Raw genomic sequence first — 22,269 nt, forward strand, 5'->3', positions numbered from 1 at the left:
AGATTAAGGAAGTATGACTTGAAGCTGAACCCAGCCAAATGTGCTTTTGGTGTTCCGTCGAGCAAACTTCTGGGCTTCATTGTAAGCAGGAGAGGTATCGAGCTAGATCCAACTAAGATAAAATCCATCAGAGATCTGCCTCCTCCAAGAACAAAGAAAGACGTGATGAGTCTTTTGGGTAGGTTGAACTACATTAGTCGGTTTATTGCCCAGCTGACAAGCACGTGTGAGCCCATATTCAAGCTGTTAAGGAAAGATGCGGCGATTAAGTGGACAACTGAGTGTCAAGAAGCCTTTGATAAAGTCAAAGAATACCTTTCGAATCCCCCGGTCTTGGTCCCTCCAGAACCGGGAAGGCCACTTTTCTTGTATCTGACAGTTTTAGAGAACTCTTTCGGCTGCGTCCTCGGGCAACACGACGTAACCGGAAAGAAGGAACAAGCAATCTACTACTTGAGCAAGAAATTCACCGGCTACGAGGCCAAATACACTCTGCTGGAAAGGACATGCTGCGCTCTCACATGGGTTGCACAAAAGCTGAGACATTATCTCCAAGCCCACACTACATTCCTCATAAGCAGGTTGGATCCTTTGAAGTATATATTTCAGAAACCAATGCCTACTGGGAGACTGGCTAAATGGCAAATCTTGCTTACGGAATTCGACATAGTTTATGTCACTCGCACGGCAATGAAAGCCCAGGCGTTAGCAGATCATTTGGCCGAAAATCCGGTCGATGAGGAATACCAGCCATTGGATACCTACTTCCCAGATGAAGAAGTAAACACCGTAGAAGTGATCTCGAAGGAAGCTCATGTTTGGAAGATGTTCTTTGACGGAGCCGTGAACGCCAAGGGTGTAGGGATTGGGGCAATTTTGATCTCGCCTTCCGGTCAGCATTATCCCGCCACAGCTAGACTGCGTTTCTTTTGCACAAACAATACAGCTGAGTATGAAGCCTGCATTATGGGCATGCATATGGCAATCGATCAGGATGTCGAAAACTTACTGATTATGGGAGATTCTGACCTGATCATCCGGCAAGCTCAAGGCGAGTGGGAAACTCGGGATGTCAAACTTATCCCATACCGACAACATGTGGAGGACCTCAGCAAGCGCTTTACCTCAATAGAGTTCAGGTATATTCCGAGGTGTCACAATGAACTGGCAGATGCACTTGCTACTCTGGCTTCTATGCTACCCTACCCGGGCAACGCCCACGTCGATCCTTTGGAAATCCAAATCAAGGAAAGACACGGTTACTGCAGTGTAATCGAGGCGGGATCAAATACGCAGCCTTGGTACCATGACATCAAGAGGTTCCTGAAGACGCAAGAATACCCAGAGCATGATACTGGAGATCAGAAGAGGACCATTAGGCGACATGCAAGTGGTTTCTTTCTAAGCGGTGAATTGTTATATAAGAGGACCCCGGACCTCAATCTCTTACGATGCGTTGATATCGAGGAGGCAAGAAAGATCATGCACGAAGTACACGTAGGTGTGTGTGGACCTCACATGAACGGGTATGTCTTGGCGAAGAAAATCCTTCGAGCAGGTTATTACTGGATGACCATGGAAAAGGATTGCTTTAGTTTCGTTCGGAAGTGTCATCAGTGTCAGGTGCACGGTGATTTGATTCATGCACCTCCCACGGAACTGCATCCCATGTCCGCACCATGGCCATTTGTCGCCTGGGGCATGGACGTCATTGGACCAATTGAACCAAAGGCCTCGAACGGACACAGGTTTATACTAGTTGCCATAGACTACTTTACGAAATGGGTAGAGGTTGTCACTCTCAAGTCGGTCACCAAGAAAGCTGTGGTGGATTTTGTACACTCAAATCTTATCTGTCGCTTCGGTATTCCTGCGACTATCATTACAGATAACGCAGCAAACTTGAACTGTCACTTGATGGGAGATGTGTGCGAGCAATTCAAGATAACACACAGGAATTCCACTCCTTATCGGCCAAAAGCCAATGGTGCCGTGGAAGCGGCAAACAAAAACATCAAGAAGATTCTGAGGAAAACGATCCAAAGTTCCCGACAGTGGCATGAGCAGTTACCTTTTGCATTATTGGGGTACCGCACTACGGTACGCACGTCAGTAGGAGCAACTCCTTATCTTTTGGTTTACGGGACCGAGGCCGTAATACCGGCAGAGGTAGAGATTCCTTCACTTTGAATCATTGTCGAAGTAGAAATCGAGGACAGCGAGTGGGTTAAGACTCGGTTAGAGCAATTGATGTTGATTGATGAAAAGCGGATGGCTGCAGTTTGTCACGGACAGCTATACCAACAAAGGATGGCCCGTGCTTACAACAAGAAAGTCCGACCCCGGAATTTCGAAGTAGGTCAGCTAGTACTGAGGCGTATTCTGCCGCATCATGAAGAAGCAAAAGGAAAGTTTGCCCCAAATTGGAAAGGCCCATACATTGTAAGGAAGATACTGCCGCGAGGAGCATTGTATTTAGGTGATATCGAAGGAAATGACCCCGACACAGCAGTAAATGCAGATGCAGTCAAGAGGTACTACGTCTAAATCATACTCCAGTGGTCCTGACACGTTTGAAAATGGCGAAGGTTTTATTCCCCACTACTCCCCAAACACTACCCAATCCTCTCTACAAAAAGAAAAAAGAAGAAAAAAAAACAAAACAAAAAAAAAACAAAAAAACAAAATTTGATTGAGGCCTGAACTACGTTTGACTTGATTCCGAAAGGATACGTAGGCAGCCTCTCCTTGAGGTTCAGTCACACCAACAATAAAATCCCATCCACCTTGAAATTGAAACCGGGGCACATCGAGCAGTTGAGAAGTTAGTATCACTACCTCTCCTTACCAAGCACAAGCCTTCAAATCAATTACCAAATATGGTAAGGAACCAATAAGCGTCACGAGTGGAGACCAACACACTCTGAATTGAGAGAGATAAAATGAGAGAGTCTCGGCGGTGAAAACCTTCGGGCACCACGAGGCGACGGGAGTAGAGAAACCAAAATGAGAGAGCTTGTTTAGTAAAAACTCGCAAAGAGTGCTATCAAGCGATGACAGGAAGAGAAATGAGAGAGGTCAGCCAGCGAAAACCCGCAAAGGGCGCTGTTGGCCGAAAAAGAATGACTCCACCCCAAGAAAGTTTCGGCAGAATGCCACCAGTTTGGAATCACAGATCCGTTCTGTTTCAGGAAAACGCAAGCTCTTAGAAGGTCAGACGTCCAGTCCAAAGAGCATGTCATGTCATTTAAAGCCAGCGTTATCTTCCTCAGATAAGTCTTTCTCGTCCCGAAAAGGGTATTCCTTTTCTGATTTGTTTTCCCCTTTCTTTGTTTCTTTTCGAATCCCTTTTGCATTTTAACCCCGAGTTCAGGACACACCGGAAAGGACAGGTGGCATGGTTTGTTTGCACGGAATCCCGTCTCATGAAGGAAAGCACCTCATCTCGTTGGTATGATTGCCCAAGCATGATTGAATCATGACGTTTGATGGTGTTTCAGAGTAAAGAGGAAAGAGAGAAATCTTGAAATCTTCCCCAGCAAGTCCGCCCTCGGACAAATCCCCACAAAGTCTCCCCCTGTACAAATCCCCACAGAGTTTATCCTTTTGTACAATTTCCCACAAAGTCTCCCCAGTATGAAAAAAAAAATATCTCCGTTGGAATTTCATCAGCACACCCCCAGCGAGTCCTTTGGTAAATATTCCCCAGCAAGCTTACCCCAACAAATCCTAGAAATCCCGCTTTGAAATAAATCCCCAGCATGCCCCATTGTACAAAAATCCACACAAAGAATCCACTTTGTAAATATTCCCCACAGAGCTTCCTTTGTTGTACAAATTCCCACAAAATACTTCCAATAAAATCCCCGTTAAGAACCTCCAGGCAAAACGGGACACAAAAAAAAAAGCCTTACGAAGCAAGTCATCACAGAATCCGGAAATACAAGCCTGAGCAATCTAAAGGTTTCGCCATTCGAATCAAATCAATGGCGGGACTTCGCAACAGGAATAGAGACGCAACAAAGAAATTGGGAACGATCAAGGTCACCGAACCGACCGTCATTTCCGAACTAACAATGGTTCTTTGTCTAAGAAGTTGAAACAGGTATTAATCCAAGACAACCGTGCAAGAAGCAGGTGTCGCCCAAAGAAGAAGGTACACGGGTACAAGAAACATTTTGGTAATAAGGAATTCACTCAAAAGGTAAGTTCCCGCAAAACTCCCTTTTATCTTCTATTAAAACAAGAAAACTCAAAAAATAGATCGTGTAGCATTCTCGAGCTTTATCCCCAGCCAATCAGCATTAGGGTTTTAGACCCTAAACTGAATTTTCCTTTTAGTCAGCATTAGGGTTTTAAACCCTAAACTGAACTTTTTCCTTCCAGCCAGCATTAAAGTTTTAAACTCTAAGCTGAGCTTTTCCATGCAATCAGCATTAGGGTTTTAAACCCTAAACTGAATTTTCCTTTTAGTCAGCATTAGGGTTTTAAACCCTAAACTGAACTTTTTCCTTCCAGCCAGCATTAGAGTTCTAAACTCTAAGCTAAGCTTTTCCATACAATTAGCATTAGGGTTTTAAACCCTAAACTGAATTTTCCTTTTAGTCAGCATTAGGGTTTTAAACCCTAAACTGAACGTTTTCCTTCCAGCCAGCATTAGAGTTTTAAACTCTAAACTGAGCTTTTCCATGCAATCAGCATTAGGGTTTTAAACCCTAAACTGAATTTTCCTTTTAGTCAGCATTAGGGTTTTAAACCCTAAACTGAACTTTTTCCTTTCAGCCAGCATTAGAGTTTTAAACTCTAAACTGAGCTTTTCCATGCAATCAGCATTAGGGTTTTAAACCCTAAACTGAATTTTCCTTTTAGTCAGCATTAGGGTTTTAAACCCTAAACTGAACTTTTTCCTTCCAGCCAGCATTAGAGTTTTAAACTCTAAACTGAGCTTTTCCATGCGATCAGCATTAGGGTTTTTAAACCCTAAACTGAATTTTCCTTTTAGTCAGCATTAGGGTTTTAAACCCTAAACTGAACTTTTTCCTTCCAGCCAGCATTAGAGTTTTAAACTCTAAACTGAGCTTTTCCACGCAATCAGCATTAGGGTTTTAAACCCTAAACTGAATTTTCCTTTTAGTCAGCATTAGGGTTTTAAACCCTAAACTGAACTTTTTCCTTCCAGCCAGCATTAGAGTTTTGAACTCTAAACTGAGCTTTTTCATGCAATCAGCATTAGGGTTTTAAACCCTAAACTGAATTCTTCCTTTGTTCGGCATTAGGGTTTTAAACCCCAAACCGAACCTCTTCCCAGCTAGCCGGTGTTAGGGCTCCAACCCCGAACTGAGCATGCATATCCTCTTTCATTAATTTTATGAACTTCCTGGTGAATAATTAACGAAATTTTCCTAGTGAAACTGGGGCAGAAAATTTCGTTCGTTTGTTTTCTCCCGCAGGTCTGACCTCGAGCCACATGGATCGAAATGACCCACGAGATGAATCCCAGTTCGGAATCAAAGAAGAAAAAGAAAAAAAAAGAGAAGACATCCCGAGATATCAGAGTGAATGGAAAGCAGATCGACTCCAACATTTGACTAAGGTCCTAAACCCTGCCAATTGCGTCTCACTCAGTATCCCAGAGGTTAAACAAGTCGCCGCAACTCGCAAGCATCAAGATTCAGATCGGAGTCTACAAGCAGAATCAGCTAAGACCCAAGATCAAGTCGTAAAAGAATCATAGATAGGAATCTTGTAACTAGCAGTTGACATGCATATAAGTAGTTAGTTCAGTTTCCAATTTTCGTTTGGTTGTAATAAGGCGGTCAGTGACGCAGCAGTGACAACAGCAACAGCAGTAGCAGCAAGCATTGCAATCCCATGGTAGTCCCAGCTACCAAAACTTCCCGAACTACATTGACCTGATTCCTGTTTAGCCCAGGATATGTAGGAAATCTTTGAAGCAAGATTCGGTCAGATCTTTCAAAAAATGCTTCATACGGAGTGGTCTATAGGCAAAAATCGCTCATACACGCTCACTTGATCTTTGCACGAAAACCCTTCGTGTTTCCGAACAAAGAGGGGCAGCTGTGAGCACGTGATTTTTGCTTCACACGACAATCGCTCCAAAAAGAAATAAAAAATATATAATTGGCCCCGCTGTACAATTTCGGATTTCTGTGCGGCACCTTGTGGATTTATTTGTGATTTTGGCCCATTCTTATTTATTTACTTTATTAAAATAAAGTTCAAAAAATATATATGTGTCCTGCGTAATTCAAACCGTAATTCGGTCATTAAATAGAAAATCGTGAATAGGCATTTTTCGTCCGTGATTTTGTTTGGTTTGACTTTACCGGTTTTGAAATACTTTTAGTGTGCAAATAATTGTATTGAGTGTGTATTTAATTTTAATTTGATTTTTTGGCTTAGTTTTGTTTTAAAATAAAAAGGAAATAAATAAAAAAATATATATATATATATAAAGAAAGGACCCCTTCCCTTCCGAACTTGGGCCAATTTTAACAAAATTGGCCCAAACAAACAGCCCAAGACCCAGGCCTGCCCGATCCAGACCACCTGATACCCAGGGTGTCCAAACGACGTCGTTTGGGTCGTGCCTGATCTAGGCTGTTGATCTCAGAGTGATCAACGGCCAAGATCAATTCCCCATAACCAATCAACAAACCCCACCCGTCTCACCCGGACCGAACCCAAACCCTCAAAACGACACTGTTCCATTTAAGCCTTCAGATCCAGACCGTAGATCTAGATTGATCTAACGGTTGAGGTTCACCCGCCCACTAACTATATAAACCCTTTACCATACCATGCCCCCCTAGCCAACACCCCTGCCTTCGTCTTCACCAAACCCGTCCCCTTCAAACCCTAGCCGCCCCTGCACACCTTCACCAGAAACCCGGCGGCCTGAACGCCGGTGACCTCCACTTGAACACCATAGAACCCTCATGCCATCCTGAACCTAAATCTACCAACCACACACCTCGAATCATATCCCACCTTCTCGAATCTTCATTTGAAGATTCGAGTCGGAACCTAATCTACACCAACCAACCCAAGCTTCACACCAGACACTCCCCAGACCCTCCTCGTGACCAAACCATACTTGGTTTGGTCCGAATCTGATCAGGGAAGCCTGAATCCCAGATCTAAGTTTTGAAAGTTTTGTGTTCCTTCATCACTGGCCCATGCCAGTCCGAGCCAAAGAGATTAAGGTCTAATGGACCTTAATCGAAGTGTTTCTCATCTGAGAAACACTTCGATTAAAGTCCGTTCAGCCTTAAGAAAGGTCTGTCCAAATCCGGGTTCAAACTTTTAACTTTTCAAGTTTAAGGTGAGTCTGCTTTCTTTCCTTTATTTGTTTTTAGTCCGTGTGATTTGTTTTAAAAGACTGTTCATATTTGTTTTAATTTTATCAACTTTTGTTTGTCCACTTTGTTTGAACCTCTGTGTTTGTCTGAATCCCTCCCCTCCTATTCTGATAAGGCATGTGTATTGGTTGTATTCCAAATTTGTACTGACTAACTGATTCCTCGAAGTACAATTCTGTTTTAATCAGTATAAGTCGAGTCATGTGTCCCATACTTCTGAATGTCTGATTTTTGGCTACGATTGTGTATGTTAATGCTAATATAGTCGAGTCGACATGAGTCGTCAATTAGTTTCAACTGTCTGAGCATAGTAAATCGATTTGCTTCTGTTGAACATTTGTTGAATCAATTAAGAACCAATTTTGTTTACTTATAGCTGTTTGATTTAGATCAGTAATGTAAAAGGGATGTTTGATTTAAATGCTGAATTGGAGGGCATGTGCACTCTTGCACAACATGTGTATTGGTGCACCTCATGTGCTTTGTGCACTACCTGTGGCCTGCATAAAGGTCTTTGCTGATTTTAAAATGGTTTGACAGCATATGCTGTCAGATATATTATACTGCCCCATACCTTGCTTTAGTTTAAGAAATATTAAGCCTTTTAAAGTTAAGCCTGCCAGGGGAATGATGGGGTTAATATTTAAATAACTAACTGGAATCTGAAAATGGGAAGGCACATGGGAAGGGTACTGTGATAGCCCAAACAGGCTGTTAAAAAGGTTAAGGAAGGCTTATAAAAGAGACAGAAGAGGAGCTGAAAGAAGGATACACACACAGAGAGAGGGGATTGAGAGATAGAAAGATTTTGATACACACACACACACAAATCAGAAAATACAGGAAGAAGGGGAAACACACTGTGAGGAGTTTTGAAAAAGAGAGCTTGAAAGACATACAAAGAGATACTAAGAGGGAACATCTGAGAGTTCAATTTTTTGGAAACAGAAAACTGGAAAAGAATTTTTGTATGATAACTCAGACAGACAAAACCAGAAGTTGCTTCCTTTCCTTTTGTTTCTGACTTCACTAAATCTGGACCTGTTCTGTGCAAACACTGATTTCTTACAACTGAGTCTGCTTGTTTGTTGTTTGTTCTACTCGAAAGTTTGGTTTAGTTGGGGTTGATCTCACCCCAATTGTTTTTGTGAGTTGTGGTTGCTACTCTTTTGTTTCTTGGTGTTGTTGCTATACTGCCCTGCTGCTACTGTTAGTGTTGTTACTGCTGCTGCATTTGTTCATTGTTACTCTACTGATTGCCCTCTTCTTCAATTGCAAATATTCCCAGGTACACAACCTTTGAACCATGTATTGTTGAAAGTTTGAAGTTGAAGCAGAAATAAAGAAATGAACACCAGTTTATGTTATAGCATTGGTGTAAAAAGATAGTTCGAATGTTAGTTGGGCCTGTATTTTTACTGCAAACTGCAAATATTCTGTATAAACTAGCATACATTCTGTTTAAGATGAACTGTTAGATAGCATGGCTCAACAGTAATGACAGTATGACATAGACAACATGTTTGATTTAGTATACGTTCAGTTCAGTATAACACTTGTTTGGTTTAGTTATGACTGTATAACATAGAGTCATGGTAAGCACTTGTATGTATTTTGCCTAGACCACTGAATTGACAAATCTATGGTACTAGGTCCGGGATAAATGTATCCCAAACAAACCCTCATGCAGTCACATTAAGAGTTTGGCTATGAAGGCCAGCTTTCCTGTCAGATTATGTGCTCCAATATAAGTTCGATATCGGGTTTCGGTATAGATTCTTCGTTTCGAAATAATGTGATGATTGTTGAGAGAAACTAATAGTCATTTTGAGTTCATTTAGTAGTAATTTTCCTAATAAACAGCCGATTTCGTTTATCAACTTCAAATAGGTTAGAGTGTTAAAATGGAACTTGGAGGTCGTTAAACATAACTCAATATATGTTGTTAGTTTGTTGCAATCTCACTTAGCAAATTAATAAGCGTATTCACTCGATGAAGACAAAGCATGAGGTAACCCTCACCTCATGAACAATCAATCAGGTAATCAAACAAGTTTAGGTTCGGCAAACATAATAAGGATTCAGTCTGTATTTGTTCAAACAAGCAAAGTTCGGCATCGTCCTTCTCTTTAAAGATAAACGTAGTAGAAATGTAGCCATTGTAGGGTACCCTTCTAAAATAATGAGACGAGCCTCGCCGAATAAAAATGCAAATTGCGGGGCCCTCAATAATTGATCATGATAAATACTTAGAATTTGGGACGGACTGTTTAGTGAATTCCACTGCCTTCCCCAAAGATAATAACGCGTTTAGATTCTTTAGGCGCGACTTTAAGTAAATTATATTCTTAAAAATCGGGTGCACATTGATGTGACCCAAATCCAAGTCTCAACGGAGTCAAAATGTGTTAACAACTACGGGTGCATTGATTGTGACGTGGTTCGAGATGCATTTTCACGACGTTGTAATTCTATAAAATAAATGATAATAATAAAAGCGGTTTAAACTCAATAAAAGCACGTAATTCACAACATGTATTTAAATCAGATATTTAGCCATTATAACAATTTAAGCGACCGTGCTAGAACCACGGGATTCGAGGGTGCCTAACACCTTCCCTCGGGTCAACAGAATTCCTTACTTAGAATTTCTGGTTCGCGGACTTCATTCGGAAAAGTCGAAAATTTCCTCGATTCGGGATTCAAGATAAACCGGTGACTTGGGACACCAAAAGCCAAACCTTTCCCAAGTGGCGACTTTGAATCAAATAAATAATCCCATTTCGAATATTGTCACTTTAATTGGAAAAATTCCACCCGCGCATCTAACCCTTCGGGGCCGGGCGCGCAAAAAGGAGGTGTGACAAACCTTTGAAGCAAAGGTTCGGTTAAATCTTTAAAAAAAAAATGCTTCACACGGAGTACTCGGATGGGCAAAAATCGCTCACTTTATCTTTGTACAAAAACCCTTCATGTCTTCGGGCAAAGAGGGGCAGCTGTAAGCACGTGATTTTGCCCTATGAAAGAATTACTCCCAAAAATTCAAAATAAAACGATTTTCCTTGCTGTGCAATTTTGAGAATTTTTGTGACATTTTTGGATAATTATTTGTATTTGTCTGTGCATGTTTATCTGTTAAATTAATAAAAAATACAAAAATATGTCGCATTTTGCATGTAGGATTTAATTCTACAATTGTTAGTAATTAAGTTTGTTTTACAAAAATTGAAAATTACAAAAAATAGGCATCTTTTGCATTTTTAGCATTTAATGTCCAAATGTACAATTTTATGCTTAATTATTACTTAATTGTGCGTTAATTGTTATTGGGAGTTAATTTGCGCTTTTATAACTTATTAATAATTTAAGGATTTTTAGAATTTAGTTTTAGAAAAATAAAAGAAGAAAAGAGAGCAAAAATATAAAGAAAATCGGAATTGGGCTCTTCTTCAAATTCAAGCCACAAGCCCAAAAAATACCCAACCTTCCCCATGACCCGGTCCATTTCAAACCGGGTCGACCCGGTCCATAACCCAAATACCCAACACCCCCTATCTTACATTTGACAAAAACAAAAAATAAGGACAAACCCTAAAAAACCACCTACCTGCCCCCTTCCTCGTCTTCTCCCTTCGTCCCAAATGACCCCAACGTGAGCAGCAACCATGGATGCCTCCCCCCCTCACGTCGCCACACACACATACACACACACACACCCCACCACGATATTCCATCGCCCAGCTCCGTTTTTCTCCATTGTCGAGCTCAAGCTCGACCATGGCTACCTTCACGACCGCAGTCAGTCGAGGTCCAGCTCCCATGGTTGCCATGGCTAGCTCCCTGCTGCTTCATCTCCTCTATTGAGCTCATTTCCTTTGCTGCTACCTCCAGCTGCCTCGACTGCTCCTGCTTCACCTCACGTGAACTAGTTCGTCTTTTTCTGGAAGGATGACGTAAAGCGCTGGCTTCGTAGCTTACCAACTAGGTAGATCAGGACATGAGAAGATATGACTCAAAATTTCATTGACAAATACTTCTCAGCGCAAAAAAGTGAAATTCGAAAGGAAAATTCACAACTTCTGCCAAAAGGACACTGAAACAATTTTCGAGGCTTGGGAAAGATTCAAGGAGATAGTGAGAAAGTGTCAGCATAATGGGATTGAATTGTGGATGCAACTCCGGGACTTTTGGGATGGACTGACACCTTCCTCACGACGAACTCTGAGCACTGCAGCTAGAGGTCCTTTAATGAAGAATACTCCTGAGGAGATTGTTGCAATTCTTGATGAGCTCTCTGAAGATGCTAATCAATGGCATGTTGAGAGTAACGATAGAAGCAAATCAGCTTGGGTTCATCAAGTGGATTCTAACATATCAGTGCAACCCCAACTAGATGACATGGCCAAAGAGATCAGAAATTTGACCTTAGCCAATGTCCAGAGCCAACCATCATCAGTATGTGACTTCTATGGAATGTGTCATCCAACGCATGAGTGTAAAGCCTCAGCTGCAGATGAAGTAGCAAATGTTGTGGGAAGATTTGACAGAGCCAACTACCAGAGTGATAATAATTTTAACTCTGTGAGGCAGAGGTACCCAAGCTTTTCTTAAAGCTCACCAAGTGGTAGTCTGAACTCATGGCAACATAATAATTTGAGACCCCAAGGACAGGGAGCTCTAGGATTTTAGAATCAACAGAGGCAACAACACCAGCCTCTACATTCTAATGAGTCTAGCATGGAAGATCTAATGAAGACTTTCATTATTAAAATGGATGAGAGATTGAAAACTCATAGTCCAGCTATTCGAAACTTAGAGAGGAAAGTGGGGCATATTGCTAGTCTGTTATCTGAGAGGTCTCTAGGAACCCTCCATGCGAATACCGAAAGGAATCCAAAGGAAACTATAAATGTTGTATCTTTGAGGAATGGCAAAGTATTGCAAGATCCGTTGGTAGAAGAGAAGAATGAGTTGACGTGAAATCAAGTTAAGAATGAAGGAGAGCAGAAAAGTTATGAGCATCGTAGGAATGAAGTAAGGGCAGAGCAAGAGGATGATCTGAAGAAGAAGAACAAATCTAAAGTTTCAACAAGGAAAAAGAAAGATAAAAAAGAAGTAATGATGAGATCGAAGAGAATAAATATATGCTAACTCTACTTTTCCCTCAGAAACAAAGGATATAATTGTTTAATATAATGGGGGACAAGACATAATGTAGTGGGGGGAATAATGTAATTGTTTATGTTAAGCATGGGGGACAAGATATAATGGGGTGGGATTGATATATTTATTTAATGTAGTGGGTGATAAAACATGTGGGCATGGGGGACAAGAGTTTAAAATAAAGAAAACATTAAGTAGTGGGGACAAAGCATGCAATTGGGGGAATATTTGGGGTTGGGGATTCAAGACAATAGTCTTGTTATAAATAGAGTCATTAGGACTTGAAGATTAGGGACTAAGACTTGAATATTAGACTTGAACTTGAAAGACTTACTTAGAGAGAGAGGAATACATTCTGAAAATCTGAAGAGAGTGTGATAGAGTTTAAAAAGAGAAAACAAAAACAAAGTGAGAAACGAGTTTAGTTTCGGGTTTTAATACACGCGTGGGTTGTTGCTGTTTAGTTTGTTTACATACTTTTGGGTTTGTTCTATTACAAACTTTTGGGTTTGTTCTGTTGAGTTGTTCGGTTTTTCTTCAAAGTTTTCTGGGCCTTGAATCTAGTTTGAATTGTTGTTGTTGCTGAACCTGTTGTTGCTGTGTATTTACACTACTGCTGCTTCTACCGATCTTCATCTTCTTTCCTTGCTTTCCCAAATACCAGGTACACAAACTGATACACTGGTTCATCTTGTAAGTCACTCGAGGCATGAATGCAAACAAATGAGAAAGATTTGAAGTTGTAATTTAATGTAGTCTTTTCTTTCTTTTACTATCTGTATGTAGAATGTTCTATGCGTTGTCATGCAAACTCCTTAAACAACTCACTTTTGAAACTTAACCATAATAACTCGAAAGTATGTAAATAAAGTAGGACCTTATCTTCATTTATTTTAGAAAACAAAAAATAGAAAATGTAGTCATGTAGGTTTATCCTTTTAAATAAAAATGAGACGAGCCTCGACAAACAAAAATGCACAAGCTGCGGGGCCCTCTAAATGTATATATTAAAATACTTAGAATTCGGGACAGGCCGTTTAGCGAATTTTACGGCCTTCCCAAAATAACAATACGCTAGTTGCTTTAGGCGCACCTTTAATAATTTAACCTTCTTAAACACGGGTGCACATTGATGTGACCCAAATCCGAATCTCAACGGAGTCAAAATGTGTCGACGACCACGGGTGCATTGATTGTGACGTGGTTCGAGATGCATTTTCACGACGTTGCAATTCTATAAAAATAAATGATAATAATAAAAGCGGTTTAAACTTAATAAAAGCACATAAGTCACAACATGTATTTAAATCAGATATTTAGCCATTATAACAATTTAAGCGACCGTGCTAGAACCACGGGATTCGAGGGTGCCTAACACCTTCCCTCGGGTCAACAGAATTCCTTACTTAGAATTTCTGGTTCGCAGACTTCATTTGGAAAAGTCGAAAATTTCCTCGATTTGGGATTCAAGATAAACCGGTGACTTGGGACACCAAAAGCCAAACCTTTTCCAAGTGGCGACTCTGAATTAAATAAATAATCCCATTTCGAATATTGTCACTTAAATTGGAAAAACTCCCTCGCGCATTTTACCCTTCGGGGCGGGCGCGCAAAAAGGAGGTGTGACAATCGTCAGTAGCTTATCCTACAACCTATGGTCTAGGTATCGAGAAGCCTGATTGAGAGAATAAAGAAGAGTTAGAGCCGATGTGATGTATCGCTTGATATTCCAGAAAGACATAAGGAAATCTATGCTGCAACCAAGTTGAAAGGTTGCAAGTAATATAAATAGATATGTGTAGGTCGCAAGCTATTGTATGGTGAAGCGACAAGGTTCTAAAAGACATGAGAAAGGATAAGAAAGGGCGAGTGAGAAGGTAACGAACATGAGAAAGGATAAGAAAGGGCGAGTGAGAAGGTAACGAAAATAGATAAGTCCTTAGAATTAAGCCCATGAAAACAAGAAGAGCAGACGGTTTCTCTAAGTTATACAAAGCTCACTACATCCTGAATGAACTCAAAGGAGTCTAAGACTAATAAGATTTAGAAAAGATGGAATGCTGTAAAATGGGGGTGTGATTATGATAGATAAAGGACGAGGTTTGGGCCTTCGATTAAGTAATGGTCTGACGAAAAAAAAAGGACTTCATGAATTGGACAGGATTAAGATAGCCACGTAAGGCGGGTCATATTGGGATGCTATGAAATACGGTTATGGAAGGATAATATTATATCACCCAGGTGGATCAGAAAAATCACTTCAAATATTCCATGATGCAAGGTAAGCCCTAGTGACAATATATTACGTAAGAAATTTCAAATTATCAATGGATGATTGTAGATCAACATTGAGGTGAATCAACAATGGATGGGTAAAAGTTGCAAAGTACGAGATGAGATTGAGCCATCAGTCTTAAGATGAACAGTAATGAAGAAACGTTAAAGGATTTAGCTTTATGCATATAGGATAAGCAACGTGAGTAAACTGGAGTTGGTTGCAGACCACATTAATGATAAATCGAAGTATGAGCCATGGTATAGTATGACCAACCTAGATGTAGTAAAGTCATACGAATGGATAAATGAATCTATGAAATAAGGTATAACAATATTCGTGAGTTCAACAAAGTACCAAGCGAAGAACTTTAATACACTTATAGATGCCTAGAGAGACATCCTATTAAACCTTATATATGTTTACAAAGCAAGGCCTACAGATTGGCTAAAAGCTGGAGGAAAAAGGAGAGAAGAGTCGCATAGGCACACTTACAAGTTCAGGATCGTAGAGGCTGGATGACAGAAGGTAGCAACAGTTACGAGATTGGAAGGAATTCATTCACAAGTCATGGCGTGGGAAGAGGCCTAAAGGGGGGAATGCCTTGGCCTTTGGATTTATTCACAGAACAATTGCCTAAATGGCAAGGAGAGCATTAAGGTATTCACAACAGCTATAAGTTATGAAAATGATAAGAGCATTAGTCACCATTCAATGACGAATGTTCCAAAGGGGGGAATGATGTTACGCCCCGCAATATTACATCGATATTACGTCCTGCAGTATTATATTACGATAATGTTACATCCTGCAATATTATATTACGATGATGTTACATCCTGCAGTATTATATTACGATGATGTTACGCCTTACAGTATTACATTACGATGATGTTACGCTTTGCAGTATTAAATTACGACGATGTTGCACCCTGTAGTATTGTACGTTGAATTTGTCGTAAGGTAATTGACATCAGTCCAAGGAAAAGATTATTCGGAGACGATAACGATTATGCTATTTCACAAGTGATGAGTAAATTCGTAAAGATGAGAGGGTAAGCAAGTCAAAGAAAATGAATTTTCGTCGAAGTTTGACATTTTGGGATAAAATTTGGTTTGAGCTAAAATACTCGGTATTTATGGACTAGTACCATACAAGGTACCACATGGCCATGATAGTAAGGTATACAAGGTATGTTAAAAGTGAGTAGTATTTTAAGTAAGTGGAGATAATTCTTAATTATGTGGGTAATTGGTTAATTATTGGGTAATGAGATATAACCTAGTTAATTAATAATTAATGGTGGATTAAATAAAATCTTTTGGTAAAGACTAAGGTCTTTGGATGAGTTCAAATTGTAAGAAACGTGGAAGCCCCCTCCTATTTAAACTAATGACTCATTAATCATTTTGGATAGTTTAACAAATATTTATTAAATTAATATTTGCTTCGGAGTTGCTTGTTTGGTCAGTATGATTTAGACGTGTATTGTTTGGTATGACGGGACTTTATCTTAATCTTTATGAAAATTATGTATTCTTAGATGCTTGTAGACAGATGTCATGTACGTAAAAGATTGTATGGCCTCGTCGGCCTATGTTCAGTATACGAGTGGTTATTCTGGTCTTATAAGTCGTATGTCTTATGTATAAGTTGGAATCACACGTTGTATTCTACTTATCTCACGGCAGCCTTCCGGATTAGTTATCTATGATAATATGACATGAAAAGATACATTATATTGGTACTCTATTGAGTAAGGTACCGGGTGCCCGTCGCGGCCCATTGGTTTGGGTCGTGACAGTCCTTAACATTTACACCGCACACATGAAGTTTAAGGACATCATATCCTTAACATTTACACTGCACATATCAAGTTAATGACATGATGTCCTAAAGTTTAACAACGGAAGATGCAAATACAAGACACTTTGTCCTTAATATTTACACAGCATTCATGAAGTTAAGGATATCATGTCCTTAATATTTACACAACACCCAGTACAAGGGTATTTTCGTCCGAACAGGTAAAAATTTATTAAACACTAAATAAAGAGTAAATATATTTTAAACAGTGACTAAAAATTAAAAACATCTCTACTTAGTGGCTAACCGTGCACTTCCCCAAACTTTAACTCTGTGCACTTTTTTCCCTGGTCCAGGAACTTGACAAAATGTTTTCAACTTGGTAATTAGTTTCCTTAAATCACGTTTGCAATTGTTTTTATATATAAAAAGTGTGAGATATACAGTAAAAAATAGTTCTCCATTAAACATTTAAATGTTAGTTAAAAATGTAGCAGAAGACATCAGAAGGGGAAAAAAAATATAAATACACGTGATAAAGTCCTTTTATGACTTTTTTATTATAAGGTCACTTAGACAAGTACCAATTTATTATGATAAATATCATATTATGGTGGATGTCTACTCTTCTTCCATGATCTTCATCTCAAATGCTTAATGACATATTTTGTATGTTCAATGACATATTCCATGACATATTTTCTTCACTTTTTATGCCTATATAAAGGTCTTGTAATAAATAGGAAAATACACACAATTTGAAGAAGAAAATCTCTTCTTTCTCTCTATCTCCATTTCTTGTTCATGTTTTACTAAATTGCTTTATTTTCTTGTTCTATATTGTTACTTTGAGTTATATTTCATAACACGTTATCAGCACGAATTAGTCTCTATTTTTCACCCTATAATTGAATTTGATTTTCTCATCGAAGTTAAAAAAGTTTGTGTTGCTGCCAATTGCAATAACTAGGTAATATGTTTCAATTTGGATTGTTAGATTCCTGTCTTGATCAAAATAAAATTATCTATGCCCAATAGCAACAAGATTGTGAACGTATAAAGAGTATGCAATGCATATTTACTACTCCTTTGTTTCTTTGAGTTGTTGATTATTGCTGAGAATTTGGCTAGACTTTGATGTCACCTTGGATGGTGATTTTCCCCCTTTATTTATGATAATTGTTAAGCAGTCCTCAACTGATATATAAAAGAAAATCATCTTAATGATCAGGACATAAATGAGAATTTTTAACTTCTGACAATAAAAGGCATTCATATCAAATTTTTTTTTGGAAATATCATAAATGAGGGCGATGACTATATCTTTTTGTTTTTCTAGAGAGCATAATACTTAGTTTCCACAAAAGTGCATAGTAACTAATAATACTATTATTATTCTATTTGACACATCATTTTTCTTAATGTTTTGGTCATATCACTTTCATCTTGAAGTAGACTTATTGCATCAAAGACCACATGTAAATTTTCAAGTATTTTATATGAATGATGCGCAATCTACAATTGGTAAGTTGTTACCTATAATGTCACTTTTCAGGTAATATAAATGTTGAATTTATGTATTAGTACTATATATGTGTTGTTACCTATATGGTGTACTTTTGATAAATTTATTCACTAATTACTTGGTTGAATTGAGTGAAGGAAAGTCATGACGTTAAATCAAATCTAATAGGTAGGGTATACCCCGAAAACAACAATATTTTTGAGAGAAACTCAATAAATTTATGATCCATTTAAACTCTAATAGAATTTAGAAGAAATATTCTGACTACAAACGGTTGTATTTCATATAGATGCTACAAATAATTGATAAAGTTTTACGCTGATTTGAGATTTTACTTAATTAAAAAAGCTAATTTGATTTGCTAAGTTGTAAATTAATTGTGTACAACTTTCTTGGCATGTGATTGAAATTAAGGCTTGAGAATGAATCTCAATATTGTTTAGCTTATTATACCATTGATTGAGGGTAAGACATCGAGATCAAATCCTAATGCACCATAATGATAAGACTTGGGTTTGAGTCCCAATTCATTATGGCCTAACATGCCTTTATATTGGTAAGACATTGGGTTTGATTCCCACTATACCATATTGATGATATAATGAAGACAAGTGATTGAACAACGAACGTGGGCGTTCCAAAGATCAAAATAATAATAATCATCACTATGATTATAAAAGGAGAACAATAAGGGTTCTCAAAATAATCCTTCAAAATGTGAAGGTAATGTTTACCATCAAATTGGTATGAAAATAATAAAGCACGTCGCTGATTATGTTCCATTCTTTGAAGAGAATGTGACTTGTGATAAGCATTGAGAATGCAAACCCATTCCTAAAGTTGAATGTGGCAATATGTAATAAAAGTAATGAATAAAGACATGCAATTCATGATTATATGAATACCACACAACTCACATCTAAGGGAGGTTTGAGTGAAATAAAGAGAATAAATATTATTGTATGGATACATGAATGTGTCATTGGTCGCGTATATGTGATACGCTAAATATTATTTTACCATGCCTTATAAAAATTATTAAAGGCAAAATTAAATCAATAAATAATTTTGCTTATGATAATTCTGACCATGACAAATTGTTATAATATAAGTTTCTCCGTGAAGGAGACATTTACCATATGAATGGTATGATACAAGATCTTGTAGTATAAAAGTTGTTAAGAGCTCCGAAAAAACTAATTTGTTACTACCCGAATGAATAAAATTATTCATGACATTGATATTGTAAAGTCTCAAAAGAAACTTTTTGAGTTTCAAATGTATAAGTCAAAGTAGTTGTCATATTGCGACAATAAATGAAAGGAAGATTGAATATCTTCTCTATACCATACCGGGTAAATATGAAAGGTTATCCGATTTTATTTCTATTTGTACTACACAAATATAAGCATGATGCTTGAATCATATGCCACAAGTAAACTAGAGGTTTACTAAAACAAATAATAGTTGGCATAACCGGTTGACCATCCCGGTTCAATTATGATGCGAAAAAATTAATTGAGAATTACATTGGCATATATTGAAGAACAGAAGATTCTTAAAGAATTCTCTTGTGCTGCTTATTCTCATGATATACCAGTTAAGGTTGAGATTGTATCCCTTGATTTCTGGAACAAATAAAAGGTGATAAATATATGGGCCCAGTCACCTGCCATGTTGACCGTTTACTATTTTAATAGATGCGTCTATTCTATGGTTACATGTGCATTTGTTATCAACCTGCAATTTGTTTTTTGCAAGATTGTTTGCTCAAATTATTAGAGCACAGTTCCAGAATATAAATTATGATGATTTATCTTAATAATACTAGTTTAAATCCAAGTTGGTTTAGCAGAAATTATATGCCTCCAATTATAGCTAAATCATTGGTTATGAGAACAAAACTCTCAAAAAGGAAATTTTGTATGAGATGTATTATTAATATACAACAGCACTTGTACGCATCTAGCCAAGTTATGAAAATTTCTCCCTATCACAATCGGTTCAGGGTCAGGAACCAAATAATTTCTATATAGAAATATGGATGTGCTATATAATTTAATTATTCCACCACAATGCACAAAGATGTATTCCCAAAGAAGGTTGAGAAATGTGTTGGTGATCCCAATATTAGGGGGAAAAAATGGCCAGCTGAGGAAGTGATACATGAAATGAATTATTATGAATACATATAGATCCTCGTATAAGAAAATATGAACTTAAAGTTCAAGTTCAAGTGATAATTCATTTACAAATTATTGCCAGACGCATTTGCTGACCCAAAGCTAAATGTCATATTTCAGCTGCTAATGCTCCAAATAGAATAAAGTTCATGAGGGAAAGAGTCTATACCACGCATGAAGCATAACAGACCAATCGGTTCCAAAGATAAAACTCCTTGAAGAAGGAGAGGGGCAAATATTCAAAATGGTCATAATAAGGAGGCAAGTGCTCTAGAAGAGCATCACGACATAACACTTCATAAGACCTCATGGGAGAGGTTCAGGTACCTGAAAATAATGAGATAAAGAAACCTCAATAAGTTATGTCTTTATTAGGTAATAATGGAACCGACAAAAAGTGATCTTCGACGATATTGTTAATATAATGTAGCGCTCAATATTATTAATATTGACGAGGATCTTGAGATCAAATCTGTCATGAAATTTGGACATATAAATGATTGGCCAAAATAAAATAAAATATACGCAATCAAGATTGATTTTCACCTGAAAAATGTGAAGTTGGACGGATAGTCCCAACACCTGAAAGTATAAAGCCAGTGGAGGTATAAATGTGCTCTTGTGCGAAGAAAGACAAGTCGTGGACATAAAGACGACTTGTGTCACAAGAAGATTTGTAAATATCCTGGAATTGATTATATAGAGACATGTTCTCTTGTGGTGGATGTAGTCAGTTCAGGTTTTAATCTGACAATACATAAAAAACTTGATATGTGTATAATGGAAATCATTGAAGGATTTAAATTGTTCTGAAGCATATTACGGTTCCCAAGAAATTTATTAAATAAAGCTTCAATAATCCTTATACGGATTGAAACAATCAGGGCGCATGTGGTATAATCGCCCGAGAAAATACTTATTGAAAGAAGGGTACAAGAATAATTCAATTTGTCCTTGTAAAAGGATCCAGATTTGAATTTGTTATAATCGCCGTGTATGTTGATGATTCAAATATCATTAGAACTCCCGGGGAGCTTCATAAAGCAGTAGACTATTTAAAGAAAGAATTTGAAATGAAAGATCTTAGAAAGACAAAATTTCATCTTGGTCTACAAATTGAGTATATGAAAGATGAAATTTTTGTCCATCAATCAACATATACTGAAAATATTTTAAAGCGATTCTATATGGATAAAGTACATCCATTGAGTACCCCGATGGTTGTGTGATCACTCGATATAAATAAAGATTCATTCCGACCTCATGAAAATAATAAAGAACTTCTTGATCCTGAAGTACCATATCTTAGTGCAATTGATGCACTAATGTATCTTGCTAACACTACAAGGCGTGACATAACTTTTTCAGTTAATGTCTCAGCAAGATATAGCTCTACTCCTACAAGGAGACATTGGAATGAAATCAAACACATATTGCGTTACCTAAAAAGGACTACCGATGTGGGCTTATTTTATGGAAATGATTGCAATCCCGATCTTGTTGGTTATGCTGATACGGGGTATTTATCTAACACACACAAGGCTTGATCTCAAACATGATATGTGTTACATGTGGAGGCACTGCCATATCCTGGCAATCGACTAAGCAATCAATCGTGGATACTTCATCTAATCATGCTGAGATAATTGCTATTTATGAAGAAAGTCGAGAATGTGTATGATTGATGTCTATAATACATCTTATTCAAGAAAAATGTGATTTGAAGTGTTACAAACTACCCACAATTTTGTATGAAGACAATACAACATGCATAGCCCAATTGGAGGGAGGATTCATAAAAGGAGTTAGGACAAATCGCATTTCACCAAAGTTATTTTCCATACATGATCTTCAAAATAATGGTGATATCAATGTGCACCAGATTTTTTCCAGTGATAATATGGCTGATTTGTTCACCAAATCTCCACCGACGT

This window comes from Nicotiana sylvestris, chromosome 6 (assembly GCF_000393655.2).
Source record: "Nicotiana sylvestris chromosome 6, ASM39365v2, whole genome shotgun sequence".
Taxonomy (NCBI): Eukaryota; Viridiplantae; Streptophyta; class Magnoliopsida; order Solanales; family Solanaceae; genus Nicotiana; species Nicotiana sylvestris.